General features: G+C 50.8%; 36 non-coding genes across 36 annotated transcripts; 3 read left to right on the forward strand and 33 right to left on the reverse strand.

Moving 5' to 3' along the window:
• Nucleotides 1–315: 315 nt before the first annotated feature.
• On the reverse strand, nt 316–387 carry trnaa-ugc. The gene has a single exon. It is a non-coding gene; the product is annotated as a tRNA-Ala (tRNA).
• Nucleotides 388–509: 122 nt separating this feature from the next.
• Nucleotides 510–581, forward strand: trnac-gca. Its single transcript has one exon. It is a non-coding gene; the product is annotated as a tRNA-Cys (tRNA).
• Nucleotides 582–774: 193 nt separating this feature from the next.
• On the forward strand, nt 775–885 carry trnal-caa. The gene is made up of 2 exons: nt 775–812; nt 840–885. It is a non-coding gene; the product is annotated as a tRNA-Leu (tRNA).
• A 462-nt stretch (nt 886–1,347) lies between these two features.
• On the forward strand, nt 1,348–1,419 carry trnac-gca. Its single transcript has one exon. It is a non-coding gene; the product is annotated as a tRNA-Cys (tRNA).
• Nucleotides 1,420–2,453: 1,034 nt separating this feature from the next.
• Nucleotides 2,454–2,535, reverse strand: trnal-aag. The gene has a single exon. It is a non-coding gene; the product is annotated as a tRNA-Leu (tRNA).
• Nucleotides 2,536–2,744: 209 nt separating this feature from the next.
• trnag-ucc lies at nt 2,745–2,816 on the reverse strand. The gene has a single exon. It is a non-coding gene; the product is annotated as a tRNA-Gly (tRNA).
• Nucleotides 2,817–3,094: 278 nt separating this feature from the next.
• On the reverse strand, nt 3,095–3,176 carry trnal-uag. The gene has a single exon. It is a non-coding gene; the product is annotated as a tRNA-Leu (tRNA).
• A 642-nt stretch (nt 3,177–3,818) lies between these two features.
• Nucleotides 3,819–3,900, reverse strand: trnal-aag. Its single transcript has one exon. It is a non-coding gene; the product is annotated as a tRNA-Leu (tRNA).
• A 209-nt stretch (nt 3,901–4,109) lies between these two features.
• Nucleotides 4,110–4,181, reverse strand: trnag-ucc. The gene has a single exon. It is a non-coding gene; the product is annotated as a tRNA-Gly (tRNA).
• Nucleotides 4,182–4,459: 278 nt separating this feature from the next.
• On the reverse strand, nt 4,460–4,541 carry trnal-uag. The gene has a single exon. It is a non-coding gene; the product is annotated as a tRNA-Leu (tRNA).
• A 642-nt stretch (nt 4,542–5,183) lies between these two features.
• On the reverse strand, nt 5,184–5,265 carry trnal-aag. Its single transcript has one exon. It is a non-coding gene; the product is annotated as a tRNA-Leu (tRNA).
• A 209-nt stretch (nt 5,266–5,474) lies between these two features.
• Nucleotides 5,475–5,546, reverse strand: trnag-ucc. Its single transcript has one exon. It is a non-coding gene; the product is annotated as a tRNA-Gly (tRNA).
• A 278-nt stretch (nt 5,547–5,824) lies between these two features.
• trnal-uag lies at nt 5,825–5,906 on the reverse strand. The gene has a single exon. It is a non-coding gene; the product is annotated as a tRNA-Leu (tRNA).
• Nucleotides 5,907–6,150: 244 nt separating this feature from the next.
• trnal-uag lies at nt 6,151–6,232 on the reverse strand. Its single transcript has one exon. It is a non-coding gene; the product is annotated as a tRNA-Leu (tRNA).
• Nucleotides 6,233–6,874: 642 nt separating this feature from the next.
• On the reverse strand, nt 6,875–6,956 carry trnal-aag. Its single transcript has one exon. It is a non-coding gene; the product is annotated as a tRNA-Leu (tRNA).
• Nucleotides 6,957–7,165: 209 nt separating this feature from the next.
• Nucleotides 7,166–7,237, reverse strand: trnag-ucc. The gene has a single exon. It is a non-coding gene; the product is annotated as a tRNA-Gly (tRNA).
• A 278-nt stretch (nt 7,238–7,515) lies between these two features.
• Nucleotides 7,516–7,597, reverse strand: trnal-uag. Its single transcript has one exon. It is a non-coding gene; the product is annotated as a tRNA-Leu (tRNA).
• A 642-nt stretch (nt 7,598–8,239) lies between these two features.
• trnal-aag lies at nt 8,240–8,321 on the reverse strand. Its single transcript has one exon. It is a non-coding gene; the product is annotated as a tRNA-Leu (tRNA).
• A 209-nt stretch (nt 8,322–8,530) lies between these two features.
• trnag-ucc lies at nt 8,531–8,602 on the reverse strand. Its single transcript has one exon. It is a non-coding gene; the product is annotated as a tRNA-Gly (tRNA).
• A 278-nt stretch (nt 8,603–8,880) lies between these two features.
• trnal-uag lies at nt 8,881–8,962 on the reverse strand. Its single transcript has one exon. It is a non-coding gene; the product is annotated as a tRNA-Leu (tRNA).
• A 642-nt stretch (nt 8,963–9,604) lies between these two features.
• On the reverse strand, nt 9,605–9,686 carry trnal-aag. The gene has a single exon. It is a non-coding gene; the product is annotated as a tRNA-Leu (tRNA).
• A 209-nt stretch (nt 9,687–9,895) lies between these two features.
• trnag-ucc lies at nt 9,896–9,967 on the reverse strand. Its single transcript has one exon. It is a non-coding gene; the product is annotated as a tRNA-Gly (tRNA).
• A 278-nt stretch (nt 9,968–10,245) lies between these two features.
• trnal-uag lies at nt 10,246–10,327 on the reverse strand. Its single transcript has one exon. It is a non-coding gene; the product is annotated as a tRNA-Leu (tRNA).
• A 642-nt stretch (nt 10,328–10,969) lies between these two features.
• Nucleotides 10,970–11,051, reverse strand: trnal-aag. Its single transcript has one exon. It is a non-coding gene; the product is annotated as a tRNA-Leu (tRNA).
• A 209-nt stretch (nt 11,052–11,260) lies between these two features.
• Nucleotides 11,261–11,332, reverse strand: trnag-ucc. Its single transcript has one exon. It is a non-coding gene; the product is annotated as a tRNA-Gly (tRNA).
• A 278-nt stretch (nt 11,333–11,610) lies between these two features.
• trnal-uag lies at nt 11,611–11,692 on the reverse strand. The gene has a single exon. It is a non-coding gene; the product is annotated as a tRNA-Leu (tRNA).
• A 642-nt stretch (nt 11,693–12,334) lies between these two features.
• trnal-aag lies at nt 12,335–12,416 on the reverse strand. Its single transcript has one exon. It is a non-coding gene; the product is annotated as a tRNA-Leu (tRNA).
• Nucleotides 12,417–12,625: 209 nt separating this feature from the next.
• trnag-ucc lies at nt 12,626–12,697 on the reverse strand. Its single transcript has one exon. It is a non-coding gene; the product is annotated as a tRNA-Gly (tRNA).
• Nucleotides 12,698–12,975: 278 nt separating this feature from the next.
• Nucleotides 12,976–13,057, reverse strand: trnal-uag. Its single transcript has one exon. It is a non-coding gene; the product is annotated as a tRNA-Leu (tRNA).
• Nucleotides 13,058–13,699: 642 nt separating this feature from the next.
• Nucleotides 13,700–13,781, reverse strand: trnal-aag. Its single transcript has one exon. It is a non-coding gene; the product is annotated as a tRNA-Leu (tRNA).
• A 209-nt stretch (nt 13,782–13,990) lies between these two features.
• trnag-ucc lies at nt 13,991–14,062 on the reverse strand. Its single transcript has one exon. It is a non-coding gene; the product is annotated as a tRNA-Gly (tRNA).
• Nucleotides 14,063–14,340: 278 nt separating this feature from the next.
• Nucleotides 14,341–14,422, reverse strand: trnal-uag. Its single transcript has one exon. It is a non-coding gene; the product is annotated as a tRNA-Leu (tRNA).
• Nucleotides 14,423–15,064: 642 nt separating this feature from the next.
• On the reverse strand, nt 15,065–15,146 carry trnal-aag. Its single transcript has one exon. It is a non-coding gene; the product is annotated as a tRNA-Leu (tRNA).
• Nucleotides 15,147–15,355: 209 nt separating this feature from the next.
• On the reverse strand, nt 15,356–15,427 carry trnag-ucc. The gene has a single exon. It is a non-coding gene; the product is annotated as a tRNA-Gly (tRNA).
• A 278-nt stretch (nt 15,428–15,705) lies between these two features.
• trnal-uag lies at nt 15,706–15,787 on the reverse strand. The gene has a single exon. It is a non-coding gene; the product is annotated as a tRNA-Leu (tRNA).
• A 244-nt stretch (nt 15,788–16,031) lies between these two features.
• trnal-uag lies at nt 16,032–16,113 on the reverse strand. The gene has a single exon. It is a non-coding gene; the product is annotated as a tRNA-Leu (tRNA).
• Between the last annotated feature and the right edge of the window lie 456 nt (nt 16,114–16,569).

Genomic DNA, 16,569 nt, shown 5'->3' on the forward strand with positions numbered 1-16,569 from the left:
GGTTGTCCAGAGAGAAAGGTCTCATTGCAAAAAGCTCTGCAGCGTTTGCGTTCCAGTTTCAGACAAAATATCCAAACCCATTCCGAGGAAGTAAACGTGACAAAAGATTCCAAAATGGATGCTACTGAGTCTGGCTAGGTAGCTTCGTGCATTAAGGTTGACAAGGCCTCCAAAGAAGAGCTGCCGGGTTGATTAAAATGTTTGAAAAATACAGTAAGCTCTCTGCCCTGTTCACTCGACTGACCACTGTCACCTGCTGCTGAGCTGAGGATAGTTCCCTTGGAGTTTACAAAAGACCACGTCTTCAATCGCTTTTGGAGATGCCGGGGAACGATCCCGGGACCTCATACATGCGAAGCATGCGCTCTACCACTGAGCTACATCCCCAAGCTGCAAAGCTAATGGGGGTTGTCCAGAGAGAAAGGTCTCATTGCAAAAAGCTCTGCAGCGTTTGCGTTCCAGTTTCAGACAAAAAAACATGTCACTTGGGGCACATCGTTTTCCCTAAAGGGGGTATAGCTCAGTGGTAGAGCATTTGACTGCAGATCAAGAGGTCCTAGGTTCAAATCCTGGTGCCCCCTCAGAATCTATCGCAAACTGGGTGTGTCATCGCACGCACAAAGAGTGTGATAAATGCCACCTGCTCTGCTTTTCGAGGGAAGCAATCAGGTTCGGTTTCTCCATTGTTTGCAACTTAACTGTTCAACCAGAAATCAAATAAACCCAAGAGCTTTCGACCAACAAGGTTGGAGCTGTTTGTTCCCTTCTGTTCAAGTCAGGATGGCCGAGTGGTCTAAGGCGCCAGACTCAAGGTGGTGTACCTTCCTCAGTTGAGGGATTTCTGGTCTCTGAATGGAGGCGTGGGTTCGAATCCCACTTCTGACATGGCCTTTTGACTTCAAGCTGCAATATCCAAACCCATTCTGAGGAAGTAAACATGACAAAAGACTCCAAAATGAAAGCTACTGAGTCTGGCTAGGTAGCTTCGTGCATTAAGGTTGACAAGGCCTCCAAAGAAGAGCTGCCGGGTTGAAAATGTTTGAAAAATACAGTAAGCTCTCTGCCCTGTTCACTCGACCGACCACTGTCACCTGCTGCTGAGCTGAGGATAGTTCCCTTGGAGTTTACAAAAGACTACGTCTTCAAGCGCTTTTGGAGATGCCGGGGAACGATCCCTGGACCTCATACATGCGAAGCATGCGCTCTACCACTGAGCTACATCCCTAAGCTGCAAAGCTAATGGGGGTTGTCCAGAGAGAAAGGTCTCATTGCAAAAAGCTCTGCAGCGTTTGCGTTCCAGTTTCAGACAAAAAAACATGTCACTTGGGGCACATAGTTTTCCCTAAAGGGGGTATAGCTCAGTGGTAGAGCATTTGACTGCAGATCAAGAGGTCCTAGGTTCAAATCCTGGTGCCCCCTCAGAGTCTATCGCAAACTGGGTGTGTCATTGCGCACGCACAAAGAGTGTGATAAATGCCACCTGCTCTGCTTTTCGAGGGAAGCCATCAGGTTCGGTTTCTCCATTGTTTGCAACTTAACTGTTCAACCAGAAATTAAATAAACCCAAAAGCTTTCAACCAACAAGGTTGGAGCTGTTTGTTCCCTAGCTTTAATTTTTCAGCACAAAAGCAGCTGAAAAAGGAGAGACTTCTCTGGAAGTCAAGGAAACAGCTGTGTCCCACAGCATGGCCAAATTTGATCTGTTCAAGGCAGTGCAAGCTAAGAACATCTTGCCATTACCCGGACAGAGGCGCAGCAGACATGTTTTTTTTTTTTCAAAATGTGTTTATTGATTTTTCCATGGCCATGCTGTTAGTGTCGAGTTCTTCTGAACCGTCTATGAGAAAGTTAGAGTGGAGAGCAAAGCCAGCTGGTTATAATGGCAGCGGTGGGATTTGAACCAATGCCTCCAAGAGACTGGAACCTAGAGAGCCGGCTACCGAAGGAACAGCCAGGGAAATGATGGAAATGTTGGAGGTGAGAGCCAACAACATTCGTGCCGTGCAGCGTCTTCGCCCGCTCTGCCATCCTGACTGCATGAAGAGCAAACTTTGAGAAGGAGCGCACAAGAACTGGCCTATCTTGGGCCCGCTGCGGAATTTGCTTGACTTCTACCGCTCTACAGAATGCTCTCAGTGAGATGAGTCGGCTGGCGCTGGAATGGACTTTCTAACTCCAAGCAGTCAAAAGTTATGCAAGTTTCAAATATGAATGGAATTACACGAGAAACAGGGAATTGAGACTTCTGTAAAGAAAGGATCCATGCGTCTGCCGGGAATCATACCCTGGTCAACTGCTTAGAAGGCAGCTACGATAACCACTATACCACCAACGCTATACGGGTATTGAGACGGCTCGGCCACACTACCACAAGCCTCGAAATTCTTCTGAACAGTCGTTGAGAAAGATATATTGACGGGCAAAGGCAGCTGTATTTGCACTGCTGGTCATAATGGCAGCGGTGGGATTTGAACCCACGCCTCCGAAGAGACTGGAGCCTTAATCCAGCGCCTTAGACCGCTCGGCCACGCTACCGTGAGATACACAAAGGCTCTGAGCAGAAGAAGGGTGAGCAACTGCATTGGGGAGAACCTACAGAGTAGAACCGATGCGAGAACACGTCAGAAAGCCAAGGCCAACATCTTGCCATTACCCGGACAGAGGCGCAGCGGACATGTTAGCGGCATTGGACGTATAGGGACCCTTGGGACGTAATATGTAGACTTGTGTAAAGAATTGCTGCTTGCGTTGGCCGGGAATCGAACCCGGGTCAACTGCTTGGAAGGCAGCTATGCTCACCACTATACCACCAACGCTACACATATGATGAAAAGGTTCCGGCTGTACAGATCGGGCCGTTGAACTGACTGGCCTAGCTTTACTTTTTCAGCACAAAAGCAGCGATCTAGGAAAAAGGAGAGACTTCTCTGGAAGTAAAGGAAACAGCTGTGTCCCACAGCATGGCCAAATTTGATCTGTTCAAGGCAGTGCAAGCTAAGAATTCCAAGACCCGAAGCACATGCAGGTAAGGACGCTCACATTGGCTTAGGAGGCCTGATGAGGTAGGCCTCGGTCCTCCCGTATCAGAAGATAATGGCAGTGGTGGGATTTGAACCCACGCCTCCAGAGAGACTGGAGCCTAAATCCAGCGCCTTAGACCGCTCGGCCACACTACCACGAGTGTCGAGTTCTTCTGAACCGTCTATGAGAAAGTTAGAGTGGAGAGCAAAGCCAGCTGGTTATAATGGCAGCGGTGGGATTTGAACCAATGCCTCCAAGAGACTGGAACCTAGAGAGCCGGCTACCGAAGGAACAGCCAGGGAAATGATGGAAATGTTGGAGGTGAGAGCCAACAACATTCGTGCCGTGCAGCGTCTTCGCCCGCTCTGCCATCCTGACTGCATGAAGAGCAAACTTTGAGAAGGAGCGCACAAGAACTGGCCTATCTTGGGCCCGCTGCGGAATTTGCTTGACTTCTACCGCTCTACAGAATGCTCTCAGTGAGATGAGTCGGCTGGCGCTGGAATGGACTTTCTAACTCCAAGCAGTCAAAAGTTATGCAAGTTTCAAATATGAATGGAATTACACGAGAAACAGGGAATTGAGACTTCTGTAAAGAAAGGATCCATGCGTCTGCCGGGAATCATACCCTGGTCAACTGCTTAGAAGGCAGCTACGATAACCACTATACCACCAACGCTATACGGGTATTGAGACGGCTCGGCCACACTACCACAAGCCTCGAAATTCTTCTGAACAGTCGTTGAGAAAGCTATATTGACGGGCAAAGGCAGCTGTATTTGCACTGCTGGTCATAATGGCAGCGGTGGGATTTGAACCCACGCCTCCGAAGAGACTGGAGCCTTAATCCAGCGCCTTAGACCGCTCGGCCACGCTACCGTGAGATACACAAAGGCTCTGAGCAGAAGAAGGGTGAGCAACTGCATTGGGGAGAACCTACAGAGTAGAACCGATGCGAGAACACGTCAGAAAGCCAAGGCCAACATCTTGCCATTACCCGGACAGAGGCGCAGCGGACATGTTAGCGGCATTGGACGTATAGGGACCCTTGGGACGTAATATGTAGACTTGTGTAAAGAATTGCTGCTTGCGTTGGCCGGGAATCGAACCCGGGTCAACTGCTTGGAAGGCAGCTATGCTCACCACTATACCACCAACGCTACACATATGATGAAAAGGTTCCGGCTGTACAGATCGGGCCGTTGAACTGACTGGCCTAGCTTTACTTTTTCAGCACAAAAGCAGCGATCTAGGAAAAAGGAGAGACTTCTCTGGAAGTAAAGGAAACAGCTGTGTCCCACAGCATGGCCAAATTTGATCTGTTCAAGGCAGTGCAAGCTAAGAATTCCAAGACCCGAAGCACATGCAGGTAAGGACGCTCACATTGGCTTAGGAGGCCTGATGAGGTAGGCCTCGGTCCTCCCGTATCAGAAGATAATGGCAGTGGTGGGATTTGAACCCACGCCTCCAGAGAGACTGGAGCCTAAATCCAGCGCCTTAGACCGCTCGGCCACACTACCACGAGTGTCGAGTTCTTCTGAACCGTCTATGAGAAAGTTAGAGTGGAGAGCAAAGCCTGCTGGTTATAATGGCAGCGGTGGGATTTGAACCAACGCCTCCAAGAGACTGGAACCTAGAGAGCCGGCTACCGAAGGAACAGCCAGGGAAATGATGGAAATGTTGGAGGTGAGAGCCAACAACATTCGTGCCGTGCAGCGTCTTCGCCCGCTCTGCCATCCTGACTGCATGAAGAGCAAACTTTGAGAAGGAGCGCACAAGAACTGGCCTATCTTGGGCCCGCTGCGGAATTTGCTTGACTTCTACCGCTCTACAGAATGCTCTCAGTGAGATGAGTCGGCTGGCGCTGGAATGGACTTTCTAACTCCAAGCAGTCAAAAGTTATGCAAGTTTCAAATATGAATGGAATTACACGAGAAACAGGGAATTGAGACTTCTGTAAAGAAAGGATCCATGCGTCTGCCGGGAATCATACCCTGGTCAACTGCTTAGAAGGCAGCTACGATAACCACTATACCACCAACGCTATACGGGTATTGAGACGGCTCGGCCACACTACCACAAGCCTCGAAATTCTTCTGAACAGTCGTTGAGAAAGCTATATTGACGGGCAAAGGCAGCTGTATTTGCACTGCTGGTCATAATGGCAGCGGTGGGATTTGAACCCACGCCTCCGAAGAGACTGGAGCCTTAATCCAGCGCCTTAGACCGCTCGGCCACGCTACCGTGAGATACACAAAGGCTCTGAGCAGAAGAAGGGTGAGCAACTGCATTGGGGAGAACCTACAGAGTAGAACCGATGCGAGAACACGTCAGAAAGCCAAGGCCAACATCTTGCCATTACCCGGACAGAGGCGCAGCGGACATGTTAGCGGCATTGGACGTATAGGGACCCTTGGGACGTAATATGTAGACTTGTGTAAAGAATTGCTGCTTGCGTTGGCCGGGAATCGAACCCGGGTCAACTGCTTGGAAGGCAGCTATGCTCACCACTATACCACCAACGCTACACATATGATGAAAAGGTTCCGGCTGTACAGATCGGGCCGTTGAACTGACTGGCCTAGCTTTACTTTTTCAGCACAAAAGCAGCGATCTAGGAAAAAGGAGAGACTTCTCTGGAAGTAAAGGAAACAGCTGTGTCCCACAGCATGGCCAAATTTGATCTGTTCAAGGCAGTGCAAGCTAAGAATTCCAAGACCCGAAGCACATGCAGGTAAGGACGCTCACATTGGCTTAGGAGGCCTGATGAGGTAGGCCTCGGTCCTCCCGTATCAGAAGATAATGGCAGTGGTGGGATTTGAACCCACGCCTCCAGAGAGACTGGAGCCTAAATCCAGCGCCTTAGACCGCTCGGCCACACTACCACGAGTGTCGAGTTCTTCTGAACCGTCTATGAGAAAGTTAGAGTGGAGAGCAAAGCCTGCTGGTTATAATGGCAGCGGTGGGATTTGAACCAACGCCTCCAAGAGACTGGAACCTAGAGAGCCGGCTACCGAAGGAACAGCCAGGGAAATGATGGAAATGTTGGAGGTGAGAGCCAACAACATTCGTGCCGTGCAGCGTCTTCGCCCGCTCTGCCATCCTCGGTCCTCCCGTATCAGAAGATAATGGCAGTGGTGGGATTTGAACCCACGCCTCCAGAGAGACTGGAGCCTAAATCCAGCGCCTTAGACCGCTCGGCCACACTACCACGAGTGTCGAGTTCTTCTGAACCGTCTATGAGAAAGTTAGAGTGGAGAGCAAAGCCAGCTGGTTATAATGGCAGCGGTGGGATTTGAACCAACGCCTCCAAGAGACTGGAACCTAGAGAGCCGGCTACCGAAGGAACAGCCAGGGAAATGATGGAAATGTTGGAGGTGAGAGCCAACAACATTCGTGCCGTGCAGCGTCTTCGCCCGCTCTGCCATCCTGACTGCATGAAGAGCAAACTTTGAGAAGGAGCGCACAAGAACTGGCCTATCTTGGGCCCGCTGCGGAATTTGCTTGACTTCTACCGCTCTACAGAATGCTCTCAGTGAGATGAGTCGGCTGGCGCTGGAATGGACTTTCTATCTCCAAGCAGTCAAAAGTTATGCAAGTTTCAAATATGAATGGAATTACACGAGAAACAGGGAATTGAGACTTCTGTAAAGAAAGGATCCATGCGTCTGCCGGGAATCATACCCTGGTCAACTGCTTAGAAGGCAGCTACGATAACCACTATACCACCAACGCTATACGGGTATTGAGACGGCTCGGCCACACTACCACAAGCCTCGAAATTCTTCTGAACAGTCGTTGAGAAAGCTATATTGACGGGCAAAGGCAGCTGTATTTGCACTGCTGGTCATAATGGCAGCGGTGGGATTTGAACCCACGCCTCCGAAGAGACTGGAGCCTTAATCCAGCGCCTTAGACCGCTCGGCCACGCTACCGTGAGATACACAAAGGCTCTGAGCAGAAGAAGGGTGAGCAACTGCATTGGGGAGAACCTACAGAGTAGAACCGATGCGAGAACACGTCAGAAAGCCAAGGCCAACATCTTGCCATTACCCGGACAGAGGCGCAGCGGACATGTTAGCGGCATTGGACGTATAGGGACCCTTGGGACGTAATATGTAGACTTGTGTAAAGAATTGCTGCTTGCGTTGGCCGGGAATCGAACCCGGGTCAACTGCTTGGAAGGCAGCTATGCTCACCACTATACCACCAACGCTACACATATGATGAAAAGGTTCCGGCTGTACAGATCGGGCCGTTGAACTGACTGGCCTAGCTTTACTTTTTCAGCACAAAAGCAGCGATCTAGGAAAAAGGAGAGACTTCTCTGGAAGTAAAGGAAACAGCTGTGTCCCACAGCATGGCCAAATTTGATCTGTTCAAGGCAGTGCAAGCTAAGAATTCCAAGACCCGAAGCACATGCAGGTAAGGACGCTCACATTGGCTTAGGAGGCCTGATGAGGTAGGCCTCGGTCCTCCCGTATCAGAAGATAATGGCAGTGGTGGGATTTGAACCCACGCCTCCAGAGAGACTGGAGCCTAAATCCAGCGCCTTAGACCGCTCGGCCACACTACCACGAGTGTCGAGTTCTTCTGAACCGTCTATGAGAAAGTTAGAGTGGAGAGCAAAGCCAGCTGGTTATAATGGCAGCGGTGGGATTTGAACCAACGCCTCCAAGAGACTGGAACCTAGAGAGCCGGCTACCGAAGGAACAGCCAGGGAAATGATGGAAATGTTGGAGGTGAGAGCCAACAACATTCGTGCCGTGCAGCGTCTTCGCCCGCTCTGCCATCCTGACTGCATGAAGAGCAAACTTTGAGAAGGAGCGCACAAGAACTGGCCTATCTTGGGCCCGCTGCGGAATTTGCTTGACTTCTACCGCTCTACAGAATGCTCTCAGTGAGATGAGTCGGCTGGCGCTGGAATGGACTTTCTATCTCCAAGCAGTCAAAAGTTATGCAAGTTTCAAATATGAATGGAATTACACGAGAAACAGGGAATTGAGACTTCTGTAAAGAAAGGATCCATGCGTCTGCCGGGAATCATACCCTGGTCAACTGCTTAGAAGGCAGCTACGATAACCACTATACCACCAACGCTATACGGGTATTGAGACGGCTCGGCCACACTACCACAAGCCTCGAAATTCTTCTGAACAGTCGTTGAGAAAGCTATATTGACGGGCAAAGGCAGCTGTATTTGCACTGCTGGTCATAATGGCAGCGGTGGGATTTGAACCCACGCCTCCGAAGAGACTGGAGCCTTAATCCAGCGCCTTAGACCGCTCGGCCACGCTACCGTGAGATACACAAAGGCTCTGAGCAGAAGAAGGGTGAGCAACTGCATTGGGGAGAACCTACAGAGTAGAACCGATGCGAGAACACGTCAGAAAGCCAAGGCCAACATCTTGCCATTACCCGGACAGAGGCGCAGCGGACATGTTAGCGGCATTGGACGTATAGGGACCCTTGGGACGTAATATGTAGACTTGTGTAAAGAATTGCTGCTTGCGTTGGCCGGGAATCGAACCCGGGTCAACTGCTTGGAAGGCAGCTATGCTCACCACTATACCACCAACGCTACACATATGATGAAAAGGTTCCGGCTGTACAGATCGGGCCGTTGAACTGACTGGCCTAGCTTTACTTTTTCAGCACAAAAGCAGCGATCTAGGAAAAAGGAGAGACTTCTCTGGAAGTAAAGGAAACAGCTGTGTCCCACAGCATGGCCAAATTTGATCTGTTCAAGGCAGTGCAAGCTAAGAATTCCAAGACCCGAAGCACATGCAGGTAAGGACGCTCACATTGGCTTAGGAGGCCTGATGAGGTAGGCCTCGGTCCTCCCGTATCAGAAGATAATGGCAGTGGTGGGATTTGAACCCACGCCTCCAGAGAGACTGGAGCCTAAATCCAGCGCCTTAGACCGCTCGGCCACACTACCACGAGTGTCGAGTTCTTCTGAACCGTCTATGAGAAAGTTAGAGTGGAGAGCAAAGCCAGCTGGTTATAATGGCAGCGGTGGGATTTGAACCAACGCCTCCAAGAGACTGGAACCTAGAGAGCCGGCTACCGAAGGAACAGCCAGGGAAATGATGGAAATGTTGGAGGTGAGAGCCAACAACATTCGTGCCGTGCAGCGTCTTCGCCCGCTCTGCCATCCTGACTGCATGAAGAGCAAACTTTGAGAAGGAGCGCACAAGAACTGGCCTATCTTGGGCCCGCTGCGGAATTTGCTTGACTTCTACCGCTCTACAGAATGCTCTCAGTGAGATGAGTCGGCTGGCGCTGGAATGGACTTTCTATCTCCAAGCAGTCAAAAGTTATGCAAGTTTCAAATATGAATGGAATTACACGAGAAACAGGGAATTGAGACTTCTGTAAAGAAAGGATCCATGCGTCTGCCGGGAATCATACCCTGGTCAACTGCTTAGAAGGCAGCTACGATAACCACTATACCACCAACGCTATACGGGTATTGAGACGGCTCGGCCACACTACCACAAGCCTCGAAATTCTTCTGAACAGTCGTTGAGAAAGCTATATTGACGGGCAAAGGCAGCTGTATTTGCACTGCTGGTCATAATGGCAGCGGTGGGATTTGAACCCACGCCTCCGAAGAGACTGGAGCCTTAATCCAGCGCCTTAGACCGCTCGGCCACGCTACCGTGAGATACACAAAGGCTCTGAGCAGAAGAAGGGTGAGCAACTGCATTGGGGAGAACCTACAGAGTAGAACCGATGCGAGAACACGTCAGAAAGCCAAGGCCAACATCTTGCCATTACCCGGACAGAGGCGCAGCGGACATGTTAGCGGCATTGGACGTATAGGGACCCTTGGGACGTAATATGTAGACTTGTGTAAAGAATTGCTGCTTGCGTTGGCCGGGAATCGAACCCGGGTCAACTGCTTGGAAGGCAGCTATGCTCACCACTATACCACCAACGCTACACATATGATGAAAAGGTTCCGGCTGTACAGATCGGGCCGTTGAACTGACTGGCCTAGCTTTACTTTTTCAGCACAAAAGCAGCGATCTAGGAAAAAGGAGAGACTTCTCTGGAAGTAAAGGAAACAGCTGTGTCCCACAGCATGGCCAAATTTGATCTGTTCAAGGCAGTGCAAGCTAAGAATTCCAAGACCCGAAGCACATGCAGGTAAGGACGCTCACATTGGCTTAGGAGGCCTGATGAGGTAGGCCTCGGTCCTCCCGTATCAGAAGATAATGGCAGTGGTGGGATTTGAACCCACGCCTCCAGAGAGACTGGAGCCTAAATCCAGCGCCTTAGACCGCTCGGCCACACTACCACGAGTGTCGAGTTCTTCTGAACCGTCTATGAGAAAGTTAGAGTGGAGAGCAAAGCCAGCTGGTTATAATGGCAGCGGTGGGATTTGAACCAACGCCTCCAAGAGACTGGAACCTAGAGAGCCGGCTACCGAAGGAACAGCCAGGGAAATGATGGAAATGTTGGAGGTGAGAGCCAACAACATTCGTGCCGTGCAGCGTCTTCGCCCGCTCTGCCATCCTGACTGCATGAAGAGCAAACTTTGAGAAGGAGCGCACAAGAACTGGCCTATCTTGGGCCCGCTGCGGAATTTGCTTGACTTCTACCGCTCTACAGAATGCTCTCAGTGAGATGAGTCGGCTGGCGCTGGAATGGACTTTCTATCTCCAAGCAGTCAAAAGTTATGCAAGTTTCAAATATGAATGGAATTACACGAGAAACAGGGAATTGAGACTTCTGTAAAGAAAGGATCCATGCGTCTGCCGGGAATCATACCCTGGTCAACTGCTTAGAAGGCAGCTACGATAACCACTATACCACCAACGCTATACGGGTATTGAGACGGCTCGGCCACACTACCACAAGCCTCGAAATTCTTCTGAACAGTCGTTGAGAAAGCTATATTGACGGGCAAAGGCAGCTGTATTTGCACTGCTGGTCATAATGGCAGCGGTGGGATTTGAACCCACGCCTCCGAAGAGACTGGAGCCTTAATCCAGCGCCTTAGACCGCTCGGCCACGCTACCGTGAGATACACAAAGGCTCTGAGCAGAAGAAGGGTGAGCAACTGCATTGGGGAGAACCTACAGAGTAGAACCGATGCGAGAACACGTCAGAAAGCCAAGGCCAACATCTTGCCATTACCCGGACAGAGGCGCAGCGGACATGTTAGCGGCATTGGACGTATAGGGACCCTTGGGACGTAATATGTAGACTTGTGTAAAGAATTGCTGCTTGCGTTGGCCGGGAATCGAACCCGGGTCAACTGCTTGGAAGGCAGCTATGCTCACCACTATACCACCAACGCTACACATATGATGAAAAGGTTCCGGCTGTACAGATCGGGCCGTTGAACTGACTGGCCTAGCTTTACTTTTTCAGCACAAAAGCAGCGATCTAGGAAAAAGGAGAGACTTCTCTGGAAGTAAAGGAAACAGCTGTGTCCCACAGCATGGCCAAATTTGATCTGTTCAAGGCAGTGCAAGCTAAGAATTCCAAGACCCGAAGCACATGCAGGTAAGGACGCTCACATTGGCTTAGGAGGCCTGATGAGGTAGGCCTCGGTCCTCCCGTATCAGAAGATAATGGCAGTGGTGGGATTTGAACCCACGCCTCCAGAGAGACTGGAGCCTAAATCCAGCGCCTTAGACCGCTCGGCCACACTACCACGAGTGTCGAGTTCTTCTGAACCGTCTATGAGAAAGTTAGAGTGGAGAGCAAAGCCAGCTGGTTATAATGGCAGCGGTGGGATTTGAACCAACGCCTCCAAGAGACTGGAACCTAGAGAGCCGGCTACCGAAGGAACAGCCAGGGAAATGATGGAAATGTTGGAGGTGAGAGCCAACAACATTCGTGCCGTGCAGCGTCTTCGCCCGCTCTGCCATCCTGACTGCATGAAGAGCAAACTTTGAGAAGGAGCGCACAAGAACTGGCCTATCTTGGGCCCGCTGCGGAATTTGCTTGACTTCTACCGCTCTACAGAATGCTCTCAGTGAGATGAGTCGGCTGGCGCTGGAATGGACTTTCTATCTCCAAGCAGTCAAAAGTTATGCAAGTTTCAAATATGAATGGAATTACACGAGAAACAGGGAATTGAGACTTCTGTAAAGAAAGGATCCATGCGTCTGCCGGGAATCATACCCTGGTCAACTGCTTAGAAGGCAGCTACGATAACCACTATACCACCAACGCTATACGGGTATTGAGACGGCTCGGCCACACTACCACAAGCCTCGAAATTCTTCTGAACAGTCGTTGAGAAAGCTATATTGACGGGCAAAGGCAGCTGTATTTGCACTGCTGGTCATAATGGCAGCGGTGGGATTTGAACCCACGCCTCCGAAGAGACTGGAGCCTTAATCCAGCGCCTTAGACCGCTCGGCCACGCTACCGTGAGATACACAAAGGCTCTGAGCAGAAGAAGGGTGAGCAACTGCATTGGGGAGAACCTACAGAGTAGAACCGATGCGAGAACACGTCAGAAAGCCAAGGCCAACATCTTGCCATTACCCGGACAGAGGCGCAGCGGACATGTTAGCGGCATTGGACGTATAGGGACCCTTGGGACGTAATATGTAGACTTGTGTAAAGAATTGCTGCTTGCGTTGGCCGGGAATCGAACCCGGGTCAACTGCTTGGAAGGCAGCTATGCTCACCACTATACCACCAACGCTACACATATGATGAAAAGGTTCCGGCTGTACAGATCGGGCCGTTGAACTGACTGGCCTAGCTTTACTTTTTCAGCACAAAAGCAGCGATCTAGGAAAAAGGAGAGACTTCTCTGGAAGTAAAGGAAACAGCTGTGTCCCACAGCATGGCCAAATTTGATCTGTTCAAGGCAGTGCAAGCTAAGAATTCCAAGACCCGAAGCACATGCAGGTAAGGACGCTCACATTGGCTTAGGAGGCCTGATGAGGTAGGCCTCGGTCCTCCCGTATCAGAAGATAATGGCAGTGGTGGGATTTGAACCCACGCCTCCAGAGAGACTGGAGCCTAAATCCAGCGCCTTAGACCGCTCGGCCACACTACCACGAGTGTCGAGTTCTTCTGAACCGTCTATGAGAAAGTTAGAGTGGAGAGCAAAGCCAGCTGGTTATAATGGCAGCGGTGGGATTTGAACCAACGCCTCCAAGAGACTGGAACCTAGAGAGCCGGCTACCGAAGGAACAGCCAGGGAAATGATGGAAATGTTGGAGGTGAGAGCCAACAACATTCGTGCCGTGCAGCGTCTTCGCCCGCTCTGCCATCCTGACTGCATGAAGAGCAAACTTTGAGAAGGAGCGCACAAGAACTGGCCTATCTTGGGCCCGCTGCGGAATTTGCTTGACTTCTACCGCTCTACAGAATGCTCTCAGTGAGATGAGTCGGCTGGCGCTGGAATGGACTTTCTATCTCCAAGCAGTCAAAAGTTATGCAAGTTTCAAATATGAATGGAATTACACGAGAAACAGGGAATTGAGACTTCTGTAAAGAAAGGATCCATGCGTCTGCCGGGAATCATACCCTGGTCAACTGCTTAGAAGGCAGCTACGATAACCACTATACCACCAACGCTATACGGGTATTGAGACGGCTCGGCCACACTACCACAAGCCTCGAAATTCTTCTGAACAGTCGTTGAGAAAGCTATATTGACGGGCAAAGGCAGCTGTATTTGCACTGCTGGTCATAATGGCAGCGGTGGGATTTGAACCCACGCCTCCGAAGAGACTGGAGCCTTAATCCAGCGCCTTAGACCGCTCGGCCACGCTACCGTGAGATACACAAAGGCTCTGAGCAGAAGAAGGGTGAGCAACTGCATTGGGGAGAACCTACAGAGTAGAACCGATGCGAGAACACGTCAGAAAGCCAAGGCCAACATCTTGCCATTACCCGGACAGAGGCGCAGCGGACATGTTAGCGGCATTGGACGTATAGGGACCCTTGGGACGTAATATGTAGACTTGTGTAAAGAATTGCTGCTTGCGTTGGCCGGGAATCGAACCCGGGTCAACTGCTTGGAAGGCAGCTATGCTCACCACTATACCACCAACGCTACACATATGATGAAAAGGTTCCGGCTGTACAGATCGGGCCGTTGAACTGACTGGCCTAGCTTTACTTTTTCAGCACAAAAGCAGCGATCTAGGAAAAAGGAGAGACTTCTCTGGAAGTAAAGGAAACAGCTGTGTCCCACAGCATGGCCAAATTTGATCTGTTCAAGGCAGTGCAAGCTAAGAATTCCAAGACCCGAAGCACATGCAGGTAAGGACGCTCACATTGGCTTAGGAGGCCTGATGAGGTAGGCCTCGGTCCTCCCGTATCAGAAGATAATGGCAGTGGTGGGATTTGAACCCACGCCTCCAGAGAGACTGGAGCCTAAATCCAGCGCCTTAGACCGCTCGGCCACACTACCACGAGTGTCGAGTTCTTCTGAACCGTCTATGAGAAAGTTAGAGTGGAGAGCAAAGCCAGCTGGTTATAATGGCAGCGGTGGGATTTGAACCAACGCCTCCAAGAGACTGGAACCTAGAGAGCCGGCTACCGAAGGAACAGCCAGGGAAATGATGGAAATGTTGGAGGTGAGAGCCAACAACATTCGTGCCGTGCAGCGTCTTCGCCCGCTCTGCCATCCTGACTGCATGAAGAGCAAACTTTGAGAAGGAGCGCACAAGAACTGGCCTATCTTGGGCCCGCTGCGGAATTTGCTTGACTTCTACCGCTCTACAGAATGCTCTCAGTGAGATGAGTCGGCTGGCGCTGGAATGGACTTTCTATCTCCAAGCAGTCAAAAGTTATGCAAGTTTCAAATATGAATGGAATTACACGAGAAACAGGGAATTGAGACTTCTGTAAAGAAAGGATCCATGCGTCTGCCGGGAATCATACCCTGGTCAACTGCTTAGAAGGCAGCTACGATAACCACTATACCACCAACGCTATACGGGTATTGAGACGGCTCGGCCACACTACCACAAGCCTCGAAATTCTTCTGAACAGTCGTTGAGAAAGCTATATTGACGGGCAAAGGCAGCTGTATTTGCACTGCTGGTCATAATGGCAGCGGTGGGATTTGAACCCACGCCTCCGAAGAGACTGGAGCCTTAATCCAGCGCCTTAGACCGCTCGGCCACGCTACCGTGAGATACACAAAGGCTCTGAGCAGAAGAAGGGTGAGCAACTGCATTGGGGAGAACCTACAGAGTAGAACCGATGCGAGAACACGTCAGAAAGCCAAGGCCAACATCTTGCCATTACCCGGACAGAGGCGCAGCGGACATGTTAGCGGCATTGGACGTATAGGGACCCTTGGGACGTAATATGTAGACTTGTGTAAAGAATTGCTGCTTGCGTTGGCCGGGAATCGAACCCGGGTCAACTGCTTGGAAGGCAGCTATGCTCACCACTATACCACCAACGCTACACATATGATGAAAAGGTTCCGGCTGTACAGATCGGGCCGTTGAACTGACTGGCCTAGCTTTACTTTTTCAGCACAAAAGCAGCGATCTAGGAAAAAGGAGAGACTTCTCTGGAAGTAAAGGAAACAGCTGTGTCCCACAGCATGGCCAAATTTGATCTGTTCAAGGCAGTGCAAGCTAAGAATTCCAAGACCCGAAGCACATGCAGGTAAGGACGCTCACATTGGCTTAGGAGGCCTGATGAGGTAGGCCTCGGTCCTCCCGTATCAGAAGATAATGGCAGTGGTGGGATTTGAACCCACGCCTCCAGAGAGACTGGAGCCTAAATCCAGCACCTTAGACCGCTCGGCCACACTACCACGAGTGTCGAGTTCTTCTGAACCGTCTATGAGAAAGTTAGAGTGGAGAGCAAAGCCTGCTGGTTATAATGGCAGCGGTGGGATTTGAACCAACGCCTCCAAGAGACTGGAACCTAGAGAGCCGGCTACCGAAGGAACAGCCAGGGAAATGATGGAAATGTTGGAGGTGAGAGCCAACAACATTCGTGCCGTGCAGCGTCTTCGCCCGCTCTGCCATCCTCGGTCCTCCCGTATCAGAAGATAATGGCAGTGGTGGGATTTGAACCCACGCCTCCAGAGAGACTGGAGCCTAAATCCAGCGCCTTAGACCGCTCGGCCACACTACCACGAGTGTCGAGTTCTTCTGAACCGTCTATGAGAAAGTTAGAGTGGAGAGCAAAGCCAGCTGGTTATAATGGCAGCGGTGGGATTTGAACCAACGCCTCCAAGAGACTGGAACCTAGAGAGCCGGCTACCGAAGGAACAGCCAGGGAAATGATGGAAATGTTGGAGGTGAGAGCCAACAACATTCGTGCCGTGCAGCGTCTTCGCCCGCTCTGCCATCCTGACTGCATGAAGAGCAAACTTTGAGAAGGAGCGCACAAGAACTGGCCTATCTTGGGCCCGCTGCGGAATTTGCTTGACTTCTACCGCTCTACAGAATGCTCTCAGTGAGATGAGTCGGCTGGCGCTGGAATGGACTTTCTATCTCCAAGCAGTCAAAAGTTATGCAAGTTTCAAATATGAATGGAATTACACGAGAAACAGGGAATTGAGACTTCTGTAAAGAAAGGATCCATGCG

This window comes from Clupea harengus, unplaced genomic scaffold (genome assembly GCF_900700415.2).
Source record: "Clupea harengus unplaced genomic scaffold, Ch_v2.0.2, whole genome shotgun sequence".
Taxonomy (NCBI): domain Eukaryota; kingdom Metazoa; phylum Chordata; class Actinopteri; order Clupeiformes; family Clupeidae; genus Clupea; species Clupea harengus.